The 13528-nt window shown below is 33.9% G+C and overlaps 1 long non-coding RNA gene across 1 annotated transcript; it reads left to right on the top strand.

Moving 5' to 3' along the window:
- Nucleotides 1–11645: 11645 nt before the first annotated feature.
- On the top strand, nucleotides 11646–12747 carry LOC137410088 (uncharacterized). The gene is made up of 3 exons (XR_010980984.1): nucleotides 11646–11750; nucleotides 12394–12513; nucleotides 12688–12747. It is a non-coding gene; the product is annotated as an uncharacterized lncRNA (long non-coding RNA).
- The last annotated feature ends 781 nt before the right edge of the window (nucleotides 12748–13528 follow it).

The following is a 13528-nucleotide window of genomic DNA, read 5'->3' as shown; positions in this document are numbered from 1 at the left end:
AATGACTGCTGAGTTTACGACATACTTTTTTCCGATACACTGCCATTAGCACCTGTTGTTTGATGCTTTTCCTCAATACCATCTATTACACCTTCGCCATGCGATATGATTTTTGTAATCATACATTAAAAACACACATTCAGTTCAAAGATTACCTCACAATTTGACGGGCATCACGCCAAGTGTTTGTATCAGTAGGGTAATATTGACCAACTCCATGTTTTGAGTTCGAAACATCGTAAATTAATTCTAATTTTTTATTTCTCTCAAGGAAACTGGCTTTTTTGCCTTGGAATATCCAGCGATGTTTTCCCATGCAAGGTATCAAAATGAAATCTCAAACAAAGGCAGACATCGTCATATTATTAAAATTGTTCGGCGTGTCACAAATACTTCCATGTGCCCATAAAACCGAAACTATAGCTATATTTTCAGCTAATTAGCAAGTTTGGCTGGTCAAACTCGCCAATTCTCGCCAAATTTCGTTTTATAGATAAAAGATTTTTACCTCAGATAGCTTAGGAAGAACAGGCTGCAACTAAATGCACTAAAATTGTGACACGCGGAACAAGCTATTCTTTGCTCACGCGAATGGTAAAAAAAAGTTGCATTTGTTAGGAAAAAACACCTAAGCTAAAAATCTACTTTTGTATTGATTATAAAAGAAAAGCAAAATTTATTTCAGAATGAATAGCAAAATTTTAAGAAAGATGACCTATTGTGCCGCCCGTCACACACCATACCAGAAAAATCTACTTGCATACCCCATATCATCATGAGAGATTATTTCATTATAAAAACTTTCTTGTTTCTGTATGTCTGAACATGTTTACTCACTAATTGACAGAAAATTATGATCACAAAAAAGTAAAAAAAATTGCCTATGTGTGTGACCCTATGTTTGGCTCTGCCCAGTCGGATTTTTCTTGCTTGTTCTCGCGTAAAACAACTCGCTGTTGCTCACTGGGGTGAGCCATGCTGAAACTGACAATTCAGTTATGTATACTGTATACAAAAAAAAAACCTTTTTTCTGGCATTATACAAAACATGCCTTTATAAATTACCTCAAGACTCGAATTTTGGAGTAATACATTTATACTCTTTCCTTTTAGAATACAAAAACCTGTGGTGAAACCTTATGATGCTCAAGTTAATCAATAACTTTTGGGAACTTGGGTTTGGGAAAGTTCAGGAAATTCAATCTTATTGCATTCTAACCATAGCGTGATGAGGTATTCCAAGTAGTGATGAGATTTTGAATTTAGCGATGTATAATGTATTTGTGTTTACTTGCTACCAAGCCAGCAACAGCGCATTTTAAGCAGCTTTGGAAAAATTTGCAACTGACCAAAGAGGTGCAGTTTATCTTACAACTACCAGCAAGTATGTTTGGGGCCTATGCTTATGTGATGTTAGGCCTATTATAAATGTAGGTTATTCAGGGAGTCCTGTTTGTCATTCTACTCTAATTCAACTTTGCTTATGCAGGCTCCCTGGGTGGTGTTCATAAAGCTGAAAGATCATATTTCACATCAGAAGGTTATGCTCGCAGCAACAATTAATATGTCGTATGTTTCAGCCAACTCATACTCACTCAGGCTCTGTAACTCTGAGTCTGATCATCAGGGACCACCGAGAAAGGAGATGGCTGTAGATAGCCGTTTTCTTATGCCTATGGTGTTTTTATAAAAGCACCTATACTGATCATCCCACTGAACACGTAGCCAGCAGAATAAATCAGGCTTATGGGGGAATATGGGCACTAATTTAGGACTGACAACTGCCAGCTTATCAACCTGAGAATTGTTATTCACTTTTTTAGTTTTTCTTGTGCCCAGCAGCAGTTGAGCATAAGTTATGTTGTGACATTATTATTTGTGTTCATAAAAATTAAGGCTATTGGAGGGTATGTCAGAAAAGTGTCTTATTGCAGCCACATTTATATACATGTAGTCGTAAACATTTGCTCCGTTTGATTGTCTGACTTAATAATTTAAGTCAGAAGTTTAAGTTCTTAAAATAATGTTTTTACTTTGATAAGGTTTATCATCACCGCTATGTACAATATCTTTAACATACCATGAAATTTTTAGTAAGTGTTTGTCTCAACACACAAAGTAATGACATTACATGAGGTCGAGTTTTTCAAAACATTCTCTTTTTGCAAATTAATATAAAAAGGCAAGTAAAAATAATAAAGCATTAAGGCTTTACTGTATACATTTGTAGATGCTCAAGGTAGTCAACGGCACTGAAGAATTCAGTGCCTTTGAGGTTGTTTGCGACTTTGAGATCAGTCTGCACGAAGCAATAAAAGCAGCAGGACCCAATGTAGAAGTATGTGGGTGCTATTTCCACACCACCCAAAGTATTTCTTGAAAGGTTGCAGCTTTTGGTTTGAAATTGGCATACAATAAAGATTGTAATGTACTAGAGATAGTACAAACACTCTCAAGTATAGGATCTTTTTCGCCACATCACATTGAGTAAGTTGTATTAAATTAATATGATTATTGTAAGGTAGATTTTTGTTGTTATACAATTTTATTAATTTCATTTGAATATTATTTGACATGATAAACATTTGAACAAAAGCTGATCAGCAATTGTGCGCATTAAAAAGTTATTTAAAAGTTAATACACCTGGTTATCAAAAAATGGTGGTGATAGGACTAACGATCAAATCAAGAGTGGAAAGTATTTTACTGATTAATAAGCAAACTACAGTAGAAGTTGTTTAATGCTATAGTAATCAATGCAGTTCTATGCCTAGAAGATTAGCTCTACATAGAGTATTTGGTTAATAGAATCTTACAAAAATATATGAAATGAACGCTTACATTAGTATAAATGGCAATTCTTTACAAGTGGATAGGCATTTTTAAGGCAAAAATTGTATTATTATAAGTATTACTCATGTATAAGTTCATCCCGCTATTCCAGAATATTTTAGAAGCACTATAACTGTATCGATTGTTGCTATCCGAAAAGAAATATAGCTTTCAAAAGTTTTTTTATTCGATATGATAAATAGAGTTCATCGGCATGTTTTATACGAGGTTTTGGTTGACTCACTTATGATATTGTTTGTGAATGGATCACATGCTAAAACAAAAGTTAAGCATTGCCTGTTCTCAATTGGGTGTGAGCTGCTCAGGAGGTAGTAAAAAAACCAACAGTGCATATCTATAGTCTATTTAGAATTTACAGTTGGAATATTTTGCCTAATGTTTTCCGAATATATTACTTGTTAAACTTAAAACCGATCAGTAGTAGTTCAGCATAACATTAGCGCCTGCCATATTATGATTGAAAGTGATGTACTAAGCATGTTCAGTAGAAATATATATGGTATCTTCGCTGATATTTGATACTGGTACTTCTGTGAAATAGCTTTAACACTTATATGCTGAACTATCATTAATATGAGTGTTTGTGAATCCGTAGACAAATGCATGCTTCGTCGCCATTAAATTTGCTATTTGGCTTATTTGCTATTTGCTATTTATGAAAAGGTTTCAATAATAACGGCTTTTGCTGGAAAGCCTTTCGTCTTCAACAACCATGAACAATTGTTTTTTATTTATCCACATTGCTCGTGCCATCAAGATTTTGTTAAATAGTAACTATGGATAGTATGAACACGAGCTATATGGATAAGAATTGATTTTCATATTTAAAAATTTTTTTTTTTTAATATTTTACTGCATATGTGCATATAAAATTTTATGTAGACAACAGTGCGAATGCGCAGTCGTCAGTATTTAGGCTAAGATCCTAAAAGGCTAGTGAGCTAACTGCAATCTGCTGTAAATCAGAAACAAGCTTCCACAAAGTTAAAATAAAAACTGTATGCGATTTTCATCCAAAATTTTGGGTTGAAAAAGATAATTCGTATACCTTAATCATATTATAAGCTTATTCAGCAAAGTGTTTTTCCTTAATGCCTAGCCCGGAACAGTCATTTCAATGCATGGTTGGAAAAAGCACCCTTCGATATAGCTTCTCATTTCATGTTTAGAGGACGAAGAAGTATTGTATAAACAACAAGCCGCAGCAGCTGCTGAATATGGGAACTAACATTGTAATCTACTTTCTTTGGCAGACTTTGTGTGACATAATGATTAATTTGTATTGCTGAGTGAGTATAAATTGTGTCATAGAGCAATAATTGCTCTATGACACAATTTATGCTTAATACTTAAAGATGTAGTTGCGTCAAAAATGAAATTAGGACCCATAAAAGGCTAAAACATCAGCTACAATTTGATGCCATTTCTGTCTTTGTAGACCAACCCTGTCCAGAGATATATGCGTTTGAATGAGGCCCTCTTTTAAAAAGCTCACGTTCCAGGGGATGCCTATTTCGTGACGTCACAAGCAAGGTATCTGAAACGAAACCACGAGCAATAAATATGAGGTCGATTCGTTAGCCAATCATGCGTGCGAAATTTTTATATAGGCCGTAATAAATGTTATCACTCGTAAAACGCGTTGTCTGTGATCTCGAAGATTCTCATCGTTAGAGAATTCATTCTCATCGTTACTGATTCAACGCGTTTCAACAATTACTAAGTTATACATAGTTTTAAAATGGCTTCAAGTTCGAGCGACCGCTACTCAGAGTTATCTGAGCAACTTTTAGTAAAAGATTAGAGTAGACAGCCTATGGCCAAAGCTGACAGGCGTCAGCAGCGTTCTGCTGCAGAAGAAGACAGAATGGAGGTAAATTAACTTAGAGTCTTCTATACTTTAGTAAATGTAATATTTTTTATAGTCATAAAGACATATACTAATTAATAAAATGATAATTCTTTGCTATCTCCAATCATCGTTTCATAGCTTATCTGCCGTTTTACCTAGCTATAATATTTTTTCGAATTTTCTTTGGTAAATTAGAGTCATGATTACAAATTATTTTCACTCGTAGGAAGTGGGTAAAATCGATTGATCATTGCAAATCTTTAATTTCCAGAACCAAAGCTTCGAATCGTTGGCGTGGCGTACTTGTGCTTTTATTAAATGTTTATTCGTTTTTAAAATTACACTCGCAATCTATTTATCTCCCAATTTGGAAGCTGTCAATAGATACGCTTTAGAATGACATATCTATGAATGACATATTTATTGCATCTACTTTGTTTACATTTACTTGTTTTACTGATTACAGAATATTTATGTCGTCCCACCAGCCGAAGAAGCTTTGTCAGTGTGGAAACTGCCATAAAGGAGAAAGCGAGACTTGAATGCGTGTTGGATGATGTTTTGTTTGAGTTTGTTGCAGTAGATGAATTTGTCTTATTGTATCAGCTAATACTATGTGAGTGGCCACGACTTGATGAATATTTTTAATAAAAGCTTTATACCGAGATGAAAATATTTTTGCTTGTAAAAATTATATAATAAAATAATATTGTTGAAGATAATGCAAAACATGATTTGCAGAATATTGTAGTGAATCGGATATGGTATATGGGTGTCCGCAGAACTGGAGAATGTGAGTTCAAATTCAGTTTGCAGCAGACTTCTCATCCTTAAAACTCTATCCCTGTCTATATTATTTTCAAAGAGGTGGCTTGCTTATTTCACTTATTTAGTATTCGGTAAGAATACTAGTAAGAAACTAGTACGTAGGCAATAGGTAATAGGCGACATAATGTGGGCGGGGCTTATGGGAGGCTGTATATCGTTTATATGGGTAGCTGCAGAACTGAGCTGATACAAAGACCGCGTTCTACATAAAGTGACTTGACAGAATTACCGTAGACCGGTAGAATTGGTAGTCGGTACCCAAATGTTTACACAACATTTGGAGAAAGTGAGTAGAACAAATTTTCAATTTTCGTTATTTGAGACCTTTTAAACATTCATAATAATGCATCTGTAGCAGGATTTTTCAGCAAATATTTTCACAAATACACTTCACGCATTCAATAAAACCATGTCTAATGTTCTTACGTGTCTGTTTTATCGTCATTGTAATGCTGTCACTTTTAGCAGTGATATCTTATAACTTACCGTAAAAAATCGCTAAACTTTTCAACCTTAGCTCGAATGAGTACATATCATTGTCTGATAATCATGATGAGCCTGTTGGTTACCTGTGATAATCGAAAAGTGCTTCAAAAATTATTTTCGAAGTATTGGGTCACATGATCAGATTGCGACTTGACGATTAGTCCAAGCCGAAACAAAACTGTAAAGTAGCAGAGCATCTATATTTGATACGGGGTCTTCGGTAAAACCCAAAGTGTTTGTCATAAACTAGTGCTACATTAAGTTTTATATTGAGCTTTTTATTGCATTCTCAATTCACGTTTTTTTAATTTAATTTACTCCAAATTTAGGGTAAAAATTTACTGTACTCCAATTTCAAAAATAATTTCATGTATTCTTGTGTTAAAATTTTAGCCCATACATGTACTTATTGATCCTTATATTCAGTCCTCCTTTACAGCGAAAAGTGAGGGAAACACTAGTTCAGTATTGGTCAGTACAGCAATTTGATATGGTTTTTAGGGACAAGCCATTCGCGGAAACAGAGGTGGTTATGTGTTAATATACGATGGCTATCGATACCAGCGTAACCGCAACCTCGTGAGCTCTACTCGTTGGAGATGCTGGCTTCAGTGTGGGGCATGGATAATGACTCAGCGATACTCTGTCTCCCGTGAAGGTGATTTTGTTAAGGTGTATGCCACAGAAGACCATAGCCATCTTCCCAATGAAGGCAAAATAAGGCATGATAAGCAAAGACAGATTCTAGAGAAGTTGGTTTTATTGAACCCAATTGATACGCTGAAAAGGACATACGCAAAAGAGGCTGTACAGCATGCCAAATTCCCTGAGTATGGCACTGTTTCTAGTGTGCTGAAGAGAGCAAGGTGGGTTGAGGCTGCTACTGACACGTTAGTTTAGTAACGTGGATAACTAATAACTAGTTAACACTTAATAATAATAACAATATTGAACTGTATGGGCGATCACCATTTTTTGCAGTGTCGAGAAATTGTTGGGCTACTCCATGTTAAATAAACAAATCGCTGAATTCAGAAGAATTTAGTTTAGTTAGTGAAGCTTAATACAATTGATGGAATAAAATATATATTATTCTTTTCTCAGATGGCAATGTGCATTTAACAAAGCTACCATAATCTAAGAATAACATTAAAAACACACCTAGCTCGCAAGTTTGTAATGAGGGTTGAAATCAGGGTATTATACCTTTGAATTAACAATGGTGAACTTTTCAATCCTGACTCATTACTTGTTATTAATTTTCATAGTGTTCAGCCTATTCTGAAGTCTGCCTATTCTACATTATGCAATATTGTGATTGCTCATCATTTTTTACAGTTTTTATTTAAGTTTGCTTTTAACAGGTCAAGCAACCTCCCTAAAATCCCAAAACTGTTGGACGAAGTCCAGATACCACTAGAGTGGCAATGTACCCATGATAACCGGCCATTTATGTTTTACCAAGTAAGTATAATTCTAAAAATATAATTCTTTATGTCCTTGCAGTTACTTTCAAAAACGTGGTATCTAACCCAAGGCATTGTTATAATAAAATATTTTAACAATGGTAAGTGAGTCAACTATCCACCAGACAAAAATAGTATAGTTGTAATTTTTAGTGAGTTAATGAAGGCGTGTTCTATTACTATTGAAATTACTCATCTCAAATGCAAAGTTTTAACTGTTAATTGTCAAATGGCATTTTGTATAGCTGTTAGTTTCAATCTAATTACTTTTCATTTATAGAACAACAAAACTGGAATATTGATTTTCGCCACACAAGAAAGCCTTGACATTGCCAGGAGTTCGCAGACCATCTACATTGATGGAACTTTTAAAGCCGCACCATTTCCATATCGGCAGATTGTTTCTATCCATGCCATTGTTGCCGATACAGTGGTGCCTACAATATTCTGTTTGTTGGCTTCAAAAAGTACAACACTGTATAAGGAGGTAGTATTCTTTGAATAACAGTCTCTTGGAGATAAGCAATCTTGATTACCAACTTCTACATTGTCTAGTATACATAGTTACATACTAGTGTACATAGTTACATACTAGTGTACATAGTTACATACTAGTGTATATCATTACATACTAGTGTACATAGTTACATACTAGTGTACATAGTTACATACTAGTGTATATCGTTACATACTAGTGTATATAGTTACATACTAGTGTACATAGTTACATACTAGTGTACATAGTTACATACTAGTGTATATCATTACATACTAGTGTACATAGTTACATACTAGTGTACATAGTTACATACTAGTGTATATCATTACATACTAGTGTATATAGTTACATACTAGTGTACATAGTTACATACTAGTGTACATAGTTACATACTAGTGTACATAGTTACATACTAGTGTATATCATTACATACTAGTGTACATAGTTACATACTAGTGTACATAGTTACATACTAGTGTATATCGTTACATACTAGTGTACATAGTTACATACTAGTGTATATAGTTAAATACTAGTGTACATAGTTACATACTAGTGTACATAGTTACATACTAGTGTATATCATTACATACTAGTGTACATAGTTACATACTAGTGTACATAGTTACATACTAGTGTATATCGTTACATACTAGTGTATATAGTTACATACTAGTGTACATAGTTACATACTAGTGTACATAGTTACATACTAGTGTACATAGTTACATACTAGTGTATATCATTACATACTAGTGTACATAGTTACATACTAGTGTACATAGTTACATACTAGTGTATATCGTTACATACTAGTGTACATAGTTACATACTAGTGTATATAGTTACATACTAGTGTACATAGTTACATACTAGTGTACATAGTTACATACTAGTGTATATCGTTACATACTAGTGTATATAGTTACATACTAGTGTATATAAGAGGGCCAATGTTACAAAATGAGCTTCATGGTGAATCTGATGATATCGAGTTTTAATAAATAAAAATCATTCAGTATAGTAAACACTTCTATAACTTAAATCTTTACGCTATTTGGAATTTATGTGAAGTTTTTGCTTCGCACACCATAAAAAAATATAACGTAGAGAGTCAAGTCGGGTGAGTTCTCAGATTATCTTCGAATGGCAGCACATCTCGCCACACTTGCAAACGAACAAACCGAATGCATTACTATTACATATGTATAGCTTCTGTGACATTCTAAATTGTCGAGATAAATTGTCAGATGTGTCGACAAAACTGAGGATAAGGTAGCTGCGCAATTATTCAGAAATACTTGAGGGGGATCGATTGGTGCAGGTGTTACAGTGTCAATCTACCAATCTGAATGTCACGAGTTTTAGCACCACCGAAAGGTATATTTTATACTAACTTTGACCCCTGCATACAGATAGACTACGAACAGGTAGTACTGCTAGTTTTATAGTAAAAATATATTTTTTTGCTTTGCTTACTTTTAGATGTCTGAAACATTTGCTATTAGTTTCACTTTGTTGAATAGGCTTTGCTGTTTAGAAAAAATAAGCAAATCGTTGTAAATGAGCATTGTCGCTGCAAACCAATAATACTGCTGACAAATTAAAATGTTGTTTTTTGTATGACTAAGGGGTGAGTTTGGGAAGATATTGGAATGGATTAGGCAATATACATGTAGTTTACTATTCTTATAACGTAAAATCTCTATTATGTAAAGGTTCCTGGAAGCGATTATTTACGTTGTAGGCACACGCCCTATATGTTTTAATCTACAGAGTTCATCATTGATTTCTTAAATATATTTGAGGTATTACTGCCTGCATGGTTATAAAACGCTGCATTATGTACTGAATCAACGAGATCTTTTTAAATTTTCATGAGGCTTCTGAAGACCGTAAGCCTGATTGATCGATGTTTGACTCTTCATTACGTGTACTGGACTATCCGCCTAGTACAATATAGTCCAACTACTATGTCCCACTAACCGTCACCGGAACCACAGTTCTATACAGTCACGTGAAAATTAAATGACTATCCTGATTAAAACACATTAAACAATTAAAAAAAGCAAATAATTTAGTGGTTTTATTTATTATATTGAAATTGAATCTTATTAAAAACAATAACTTGTTGCTTCAGATTAGCTTATGCTGATGATAACAGCCCGAGTGTTTGATTTAAAAAGTGTCTTTAGTAATAATATTATTATTTTCTAGTAAATATTACTAGAGACACTGTATTACAAATCACTAAATTATGTACATGTACTCCTAATGGAAATGAAAGCCCGTTGGCCAATTATTTTTAGACCGCATCAGCTTATTAGTCAATGGATAAGCACAGAGGGTTCAATCCTTTAGAAAGCTTCTTACACTTATCGCGCTCAAGCGGCTCTGATGAATAACTCCTAGCAAAAGCTTCAGCAGTGTTGAATAATTGCTAACCATCTTATACTTATTACACAATATTGCCTATCATAAAATCTAAGCTAAATGTGCCCTACAATGTATGGTCGCTAATTATTAATAATTATACCATGTTAAAAGTTTTTTGTAATTATTCCAAATTGCTGCCTGAATTTGAATGACTTTATAAATTTGTAGATGCTCAAGGTTGTCAAGGGCACTGAAGAAATGAATGCTCTGGAGGTTGTTTGTGATTTCGAGATTAGTCTCCACGAAGCGGTAAAATCAGCATGGCCCAATGTAGCAATATGTGGGTGCTATTTCCACTTCACCCAGAGTGTTTCTCGAAAGGTGGCAGCGCTTGGTCTGAAATCCGCATACCAGAAAGATTGTAATGTACAAGATATTGTACAAAAGCTATCAAGTATGGGTTTCCTTCCACCACATCACGTGATCGGGGCATTTGAGTGAGTTGTATTAAATTAGCATGACTGTTTAATGAAGATTTTTATTGTTATGTATGTTTATTTATTTCATTTGAAATTCCTATAGTAAAAACGTGGTCTGCCTTAACATGATGATCATTTGAACAGTTGAAACTGGGTTGTGAAATGTATATATCCTTGGATAGTTTTCTCAAGTTAAACACCTTTATTAGACAAAGTCCAGGCAACAACTGTTACAGGTGCGATGACTAATTATGCAATGAACTGGCTTATTAAGATATAAATTACCTAAACATACAAGTAGGAGACAATAATGATGTAAGGTCACAGAGAAAGGGTTATAGTACCATTTTCAACATGAACAAATGCTGATCAGCAGATGTGTGCATTAAAAATTGGTTTAAAAGCAAATAGGCCTGTTTTCTGAAATATGGCATTGATAGGATTAACCATCACTTTATTACTAACGAATATATTGGATGAAACCTTTCATCTGGCTTCTTCAAAAATAATATAACTTATAAGTATAATATAACTTCAGTGTAAATTCAAAGCAACCAAAAAATATGAGCTACCAATTGCCAGGAAACAGTTTTACAAAGTACATATTTTGCAAGAGAGCAAATGCAGCAAACGTTTGAGTTCGCCACCTATAAATCCAACCAAACATCTCATAGTATGATTTCCACCATGCTTCCTCGATGACATCTGAATCCTTAATTAATGTTTTCTCATTTCTTATTGTAGTAGCTTAAAGAGCTCAGTAGCTGTAAGGGAGGCGGCGAAACATTTCCCAGCCATGGAGATATTACTAGCCTATTTCCATGATACCTTTATACACGGAGTCATTCCAATCAGTGTATGGAACGTATATTTTCGAGACATAAGCACACGGACTAACAACTATGTGGAAGGTGAATATAAAAAGCTGAAACAAATTACAATATCAAAAAACTCAGACATCGTCCTTTACACAAAATTAGTGATGCTTGGAAATTCGGCTTCCCCAGTTATTGCATATTGTCTACATTTGTGGAATATGTTGAATCTTGTTAACAAAAATATCTGTCAGCAAAACAATTCTCGCCAGCAGTATGCAGGCAGATTTTTATTCTTAAGACTATATTCTATAATGATACATCATGTGCCAATATCCTTTGATTCTGATTCATATTATTTTGCTGTTTTAACATATTGAAAACCAGCAAAGTTTATTGACACTCAATTTATAATTTTGTCTTCCTCAAAGTAATTCAATAAAAAAGAGAAGCGTTCAAAAAGCCGCTGCCTTCACTACAAACTTTAAGTATTTTACTGCATATGTGCATATCAAACATTACGTAGACGACAGTGCGAATGTGCAGTCCCCAGTATTTAGGCTAAGATCCTAAAAGGCTCGTGAGCATACAGCAATCTGCTGTAAATCAGAAATAAGCTTCCACAAAAAAAATAAAAGCTGTATGCAATTTTTATCCGAAATTTTGGATTAAAAAAGATCATTCGCATAGCTTAATCATACTATGAGTTTATTCAGCAGTGTTTGTCTTTTATGCCTAGCCTGGAACAGCCATTTCAATGACGTCGTTGGAAGGAAGCACCCTTCGATATGGCTTCTCATTTCATGTCTAAAAGATGAAGAAGTGTTGTATAAACAACGAGCCGCAGCTGCTGAAAAAGGTTTGTCTTTTTACGAAAAAATATATGAACGATCATTATAATCTACCTTCTTTGGCAAACCATATATATATGTATATACATATATATATATATATATATATATATATATATATATATATACCCTAAACGCTTTTCAAATGCATTTTTATTTATATGCAATAATTTTCATTTCAGGGAAACTGATAGTTCGCAGGCGCAAAAAGTGGCAGAAGTTAGAAGAACGAATCCAAAAACTCAAGAGACAGAAAGCGAACAATAACTAGCTATTGGCGAGCGATAAAATATGCTGTGAATGAAATAATTTAAAATTACCCGCAGTCACTTCATAAAAATCTATTGTATATTGTATTTATCGATTCAGTTGATTGTCAGAGAACACTTTTTGTATGTAAAATTATTTATTAAAAAATAGTTCATACCTGTTGGGGCTCTCAGATGAAATTGCTAGAACAAGATAAAATCCTAAATATATCGGCTATATAATATCCAAATAATCCGTTGGTTACTTGGCTGTTTTGTTTATGGTAGATGTTTAAAACACATTTTATTATTATAGTTACATAATATATTATTACATCGATTAGCTCATTTCTTTTATTTAAATTAGGCAAGTGAAGAGTAAAACATGTAAAGTAGAAAGAGGAGATATAGAAACTTTTTTAACAAGCACTTGTTGCAATTTATGGCACTAATGTCACATGAGGATATTTTACCAGTTTCCAATAAATAAATTACTGGACAATGTCATCATTTAGTTGCTAGATATAACTACATGTACTTGGTTCTGTTGCTGCTTTTTTGAAATACCTATTAAGTAAGGAATATAGGCCCTTTGAGTATATTGTGCAATCTTAAGTGAGGAACATAGGCCCAAGCAAGTAAAATATGCTCGTTATGATGTGAGGAATATAGGCCCTTTGTGCATATTGCGCAATCTCAAGTGAGGAACATAGACCCAAACAAGTAAAATATGCTTGTTATGATGTGAGGAATATAGGCCCTTTGTGTATATTGC

Source organism: Watersipora subatra, unplaced genomic scaffold, assembly GCF_963576615.1.
Source record: "Watersipora subatra unplaced genomic scaffold, tzWatSuba1.1 SCAFFOLD_75, whole genome shotgun sequence".
Lineage (NCBI taxonomy): Eukaryota > Metazoa > Bryozoa > Gymnolaemata > Cheilostomatida > Watersiporidae > Watersipora > Watersipora subatra.
Note: the sequence above shows the minus strand (reverse complement) of the source record. Positions and strands in the feature narration are given on the sequence as shown.